This window comes from Lissotriton vulgaris, chromosome 1_1 (assembly GCF_964263255.1).
Source record: "Lissotriton vulgaris chromosome 1_1, aLisVul1.2, whole genome shotgun sequence".
NCBI lineage: Eukaryota > Metazoa > Chordata > Amphibia > Caudata > Salamandridae > Lissotriton > Lissotriton vulgaris.
The window spans coordinates 24336756-24342755 of NC_141685.1; the positions used below are offsets into that span (position 1 = coordinate 24336756).

General features: G+C 55.4%; 1 pseudogene across 1 annotated transcript in view; it reads right to left on the bottom strand.

Moving 5' to 3' along the window:
- The window catches only part of LOC147737013 (uncharacterized), a 99892-nt pseudogene extending 96102 nt beyond the window's left edge, over nt 1-3790 (bottom strand). Inside the window, exon 1 of the transcript XR_015308542.1 lies at nt 3575-3790. The product of XR_015308542.1 is annotated as an uncharacterized LOC147737013 (transcript). The remainder of the gene's footprint in view (nt 1-3574) is intronic.
- Nucleotides 3791-6000: the final 2210 nt, after the last annotated feature.

Here is a 6000-nt window from a genome sequence, read left to right on the forward strand (position 1 = left end):
GTGAGTGAGGGTGAGGGGTTGAGGGTGAGTGAGGGTGAGTGAGGGTGAGTGAGGGTGAGTGGTTGAGGGTGAGTGAGGGTGAGGGTGAGTGGTTGAGGGTGAGTGGTTGAGGGAGGGTGAGTGAGGGTGAGGGGTTGAGGGTGAGTGAGGGTGAGTGGTTGAGGGTGAGTGAGGGTGAGTGAGGGTGAGGGGTTGAGGGTGAGTGAGGGTGAGGGGTTGAGGGTGAGTGAGGGTGAGTGAGGGTGAGGGGTTGAGGGTGAGTGAGGGTGAGGGGTTGAGGGTGAGTGAGGGTGAGGGGTTGAGGGTGAGTGAGGGTGAGGGTGAGTGAGGGTGAGTGAGGGTGAGGGGTTGAGGTTGAGGTGTTGAGGGTGAGTGAGGTGTTGAGGGTGAGTGAGGTGTTGAGGGTGAGTGAGGTGTTGAGGGTGAGTGAGGGTGAGTGAGAGTGGAGGGTGAGGGGGTGAGGGTGAGTGAGGGTGGAGGGGGTGAGGGTGAGGGGGTGAGGGGTTGAGGGTGAGTGAGGGTGAGGGGTTGAGGGTGAGTGAGGATGAGTGAGGGGTTGAGGGTGAGGGGTTGAGGGTGAGGGGTTGAGGGTGAGTGAGGGTGAGGGATTGAGCGTGAGGGGTTGAGGGTGAGTGAGGGTGAGTGAGGATGAGGTGTTGAGGGTGGGTGAGGGTGAGTGAGGGTGAGGAGTTGAGGGTGAGTGAGGGTGAGTGAGGGTGAGGGTTTGAGGGTGAGTGAGGGTGAGGGGTTGAGGGTGGGTGAGGGTGAGTGAGGGTGAGGGGTTGAGGGTGAGTGAGGATGAGTGAGGGTGAGTGAGGGTGAGTGAGGGAGGGTGAGGGGTTGAGGGGGAGGGGTCGAGGGGGAGGGGTCGAGGGTGAGTGAGGGTGAGGGGTTGAGGGTGAGGGGTTGAGGGTGAGGGGTTGAGGGTGAGGGGTTGAGGGTGAGTGAGGGTGAGTGAGAGTGAGGGTGAGTGAGGGGTTGAGGGTGAGGGGTTGAGGGTGAGTGAGGGGTTGAGGGTGAGGGGTTGAGGGTGAGGGGTTGAGGGTGAGTGAGGGTGAGGGTGAGTGAGGATGAGTGAGAGTGAGGGTGAGTGAGGGGTTGAGGGTGAGTGAGGGTGAGTGAGGGTGAGGGTTTGAGGGTGAGTGAGGGTGAGGGGTTGAGGGTGGGTGAGGGTGAGTGAGGGTGAGGGGTTGAGGGTGAGTGAGGATGAGTGAGGGGTTGAGGGTGAGTGAGGGTGAGGGGTTTAAGGTGAGTGAGGGTGAGTGAGGGTGAGGGGTTTAAGGTGAGTGAGGGTGAGTGAGGGTGGGGGGTTGAGGGTGAGTGAGGGTGAGTGAGGGTGGGTGAGGGTGACTGAGGGTGACTGAGGGTGAGGGGTTGAGGGTGAGTGGTTGATGGTGAGTGAGGGAGAGGGGTTGAGGGTGAGGGGTTGAGGGTGAGTGAGGGTGAGGGGTTGAGGGTGAGGGAGGGTAAGGGGTTGAGGGTGAGTGAGGGTGAGGGGTTGAGGGTGAGTGAGGGTGAGGGGTTGAGGGTGGGTGAGGGGTTGAGGGTGAGTGAGGGTGAGGGGTTGAGGGTGAGTGAGGGTGAGGGGTTGAGGGTGAGTGAGGGTGAGGGGTTGAGGGTGAGTGAGGGTGAGGGTGAGTGAGGGTGGGTGAGGGGGTGAGGGTGAGTGAGGGTGAGGGGGTGGGGGTGAGGGTGAGTGAGGGTGAGTGAGGGGTTGAGGGTGAGGGGTTGAGGGTGAGGGGTTGAGGGTGAGGGGTTGAGGGTGAGTGAGGGGTTGAGGGTGAGGGGTTGAGGGTGAGGGGTTGAGGGTGAGTGAGGGTGAGGGGTTGAGGGTGAGTGAGGGTGAGTGAGGGTGAGGGTGAGGGGTTGAGGGTGAGTGAGGGTGAGTGAGGGTGAGGGTGAGTGAGGGTGAGTGAGGGAGGGTGAGGGGTTGAGGGGGAGGGGTCGAGGGGGAGGGGTCGAGGGTGAGGGGTTGAGGGTGAGGGGTTGAGGGTGAGGGGTTGAGGGTGAGGGGTTGAGGGTGAGTGAGGGTGAGGGTGAGTGAGAGTGAGGGTGAGTGAGGGGTTGAGGGTGAGGGGTTGAGGGTGAGTGAGGGGTTGAGGGTGAGGGGTTGAGGGTGAGGGGTTGAGGGTGAGGGGTTGAGGGTGAGTGAGGGTGAGGGTGAGTGAGGATGAGTGAGAGTGAGGGTGAGTGAGGGGTTGAGGGTGAGGGGTTGAGGGTGAGTGAGGGTGAGGTGTTGAGGGTGGGTGAGGGTGAGTGAGGGTGAGGGGTTGAGGGTGTGTGTGTGACAGTAACTTGTGTGTGTGAGGGCAGTGTGTGTCAATGCAACGGGGCTCATGTTATCGACCTCAGAAGCATTAAAAGTGTGTGTCTTGGAACTTCTGAGGGCAGCTCGTGTTACAAGCTTGCTTTGAAGATGGTCATGCAGTGCTGGGAGTGGAGCAGATGGTCCTGTTTATGACCTGCAGAGCGCGTGTGAAGTGGGCGCAGATGAAGTGACTGGGGGGTGAGGGGGTGTGCACGTTTTAAAAGTAGATACGGCCTCCGGCCGTGAATAATTAGGGGGGGAGAAATGCGCTGGGAGGGCTGCCTTTGATGTGGGAATGCGAGGCAGGCAGGCAGGCGGCTGGTGGCATTGTGCACGCGCTTCATGCACTGCAAGGAATCGCCAGCCAGTGGTGGTGTGGATAAAGACTGGATAAGCCCCTATAGAGCTTGCCAGCTGTGCTGCGCACAACAGGCGAGCCCTAAAAACGTGCATTTGTGTTTCAAATGTCAAATCCTGAAGCAGCACACTTCCAAAGCCCATACATGCCAGTAACCCGATTCAAGGCCCCATTCTCCCGATTTTTTTTTTTTAATCTCCCTCTTTGCTCTTCTGAAATGTTGGCATGTATGTCCTATTGTCAAAGCAATAAAAGGTTTTTCCTCGCTTTCACAACATAAAAACGAGCTAAACAGTCACTGGCACAACCATCAATTTTAATCACTGCCGTGTGCTTGCTCAATTTAAAAACAAGACCTACTGTCGCACTCCAGCAGTTTTTCATGGAAAGCCAACATGTTTCATTGCCTTCTAACACTTTTCCGGCAGTTTCTTCAGGGCTAGGGGTCAGTCCATGCCACACTGAGTTCAATAATTTGCCGGGGGTCAGTAGACACAGACAACACATACCACGTAGTTAGACACAGCTCATGATAAAAATCACTGCACGCTGCACATGTACTTGTTGAACTCATTGCTCAATATAAGGAATATAAGGACCTGTTGCTCGCCCTCGCCTTGCAGACCAGCAGCCGCCTCTCTGGGTGTGCTCACGCGCCCACAATACCCAAAGGGCCTTATTGCGGCCGCTCTCTATCAACCTGAAGAGAAAATATAAACCTTAATCACTGGTGGATAAATCAAGGATATTTCATGTGCTGCATAATTCCTGAATAACTCCACTCACACGCGAGGGAAAGTAAACGCCTCAATGCGCGGACTTAGAAGCGGAGCACACACACCACAACCACCAGCCTGACACAACTCCTAGCAATGGCGCCCCCGCTCCCTGTGTCCCCCCTCGTTCACCTTTGAACCGGAAGGCGGCTCCTCGCTGCTTCCGGTATGCGTCTGCTTACGCACTCCGCGCGCGCTAATGCCGTGTACACGGAGTCAGCGCCCTCCCTCTTCCGGTATAAGGCTGCTCCTCGCTGCTTCCGGTGTCCGGTGTCCGGTGAGCGTCTGCTTACGCACTCCGCGCGCGCTAATGCCGTGTACAAGGAGTCAGCGCCCTCCCTCTTCCGGTATAAGGCGGCTCCTCGCTGCTTCCGGTGTCTGGTTGGCGTCTGGCTTATAGCACGTCAGCGCCCTCCCTCTTCCGGTAGAAAACGATCACGTCACCACTTCTATGGGCGCCATCTTTGAATGGTGCACACACACGTAGATCAGACTGTAGCAAACGAGTGAGTTCTCAAGAAATAATATCATTTTTAAAGAACAAAACATTCCAACATGCATAAACTGAAGGAAAACAAGAAAGAAAGATTAAGAAATACCTACATTTGTATATATACGATTGTAGAGGGAACCACCCTTATTCTCCTGGCACCACCGACTCTTGCCAATCATTAACAATCTATTGGACTGACTGGTGTGCCAATATGTCTTGCATGCTACATGGGCATTCCAAGGTTGACTCTACCATTGTACCCCGTGCAAATAAGGCTCCTGTGTGCATCAGAACTATTGACAGCCACTGACTTCATTCATCCAGGTGAGGCCCCGCCTTCTTCCATTCAATGACGTCGTTCAAGCCCTGTTGGTCCGCCCGCTCCTGCAGTCCTGCCAAGCGTCACGCAACAGGTGTGACGCTCACGCATTTCAGTGCGGTGATGCTCACGCATTTCAGTGCAGTGATCCGCATCACCGCACTGAAATGCAATGTCACGCATTTTGCACCTGCTGCCAGGCGAGCCACCAGCGGCGCCTCTGTCACTGTGCCCGTGGCTCTCTGTTGCTCCGAAGTGCGCCTACTTCCGTGTGTCCCTACAGTTAACCAAACTGCACTGCAGCGCTCAGCTCTGAGAGCCGAGCGCTACAAATCTATCGACTGCACTGTCTCTGTATGCCAGGAGCTGCCTGTGCCCTGGAAACAGAATGCGGCAATGGTGCGGCTGCGGCGCCACAACGGGTCATGACACAGCAGGGGGCCGGGCTGCCAGCCCTCTCAGTCCGTATTAGCCTGCCAATCACCGACCGTGCCAATAGGGGGATCGGAATTTTAACCTCGAATGTACAGCGGTTGAGTGCCGTCACGTCCGGCCCAGGTACAGAACGTTAGTAAAGTGCTGGGGGATCTGAAAGTGCAGGCTGCCTGCCTGCTGCTCACAGCTTCTCTCATGATGGCAGGCCGGCCGCCGTGGCCGCAGGGGATCCAGCCGAATGATTGATTCCCTTTTGCAGCAGCGCCGGCTTGCCCTCAAGAAGTAAGTGCCTGAAAAAGATGGAGCCAGCATGAATCTGTCTTAAAGTAAACTTCTGCTATATCTGTTACTGAAAGACTAGCATATGTGGCGCAACTAAACTGAGGTAGCGAGTGGGTGGGCAGTTGGAGCACAGGGCTCTCGGACACTAAGCTATAATTAATGTTTTTTATTTTGATTCCTTGAGTTGTCAATGTGTATTTGAAACACCACAGCCTGTCGGGCTGTCACCTAGACTGTCAGCTGCCTATAATTACGATGGGTGACGCAGCTGAAATCAGTGTAGGGGCCTCCTTCATCCTTCAAGACCGAACCTGGGTCCCACGTGGGTCAGAGAGTGCGGCCTGGCCATGGTGCTCCTTTCCATCGATCGATTGCCAGAAAAACAAGCCCGAGCCCAATGCGCGAACTAAGGCTTGTGAAAGCTTGCAGGTCGTTTCTGTCTGTGTTCAGTTGTTTAGAGCTCCCCGTCTATTTGTGCCCTTATAATACCGGCTCATCCACCAACAGGTGACCGAGGCCCTGGCAGTATGACCCTGGATCAGTTTCCTACCTGCCCGGCCAGGCCCCCTGCGGTGGTTGCTGTCGCCTTGCAACACTTTGGAGCAGGTGGTGCTTATCTTCAAATACCAGGGCAAGCAGGCCTCTTTCCAAACAGCGCACATTGCAGCCTCTAGTACAGAATGACCCTCTCATAGTCCTGTGTGCCTTCTGATGATTCGAGACAGGCGGACTTCAACAGCCTCTGAGAGACTGCATGCCGCCCGCAGAGCCAGTGAATGTGTGACAGTCACTTTCGCATCAACGACATCGACAGCTGCCTTATTTTTTATGTTTCCCCTGACCACGCTATATACCTAATACATCAAGAATAAAAACTGCGTCATTTAGACCAAGTTTGTAAAATTACCTTGGCACCCACATTTTTTTACTGCCACACAATTATTTTGCCACCCGATTAAGAACTGCGCATAAACAGAAGAAAAATCACCTGGGTAAATGGCAACTGTGCCCCCCCCCTTTTTAATATGA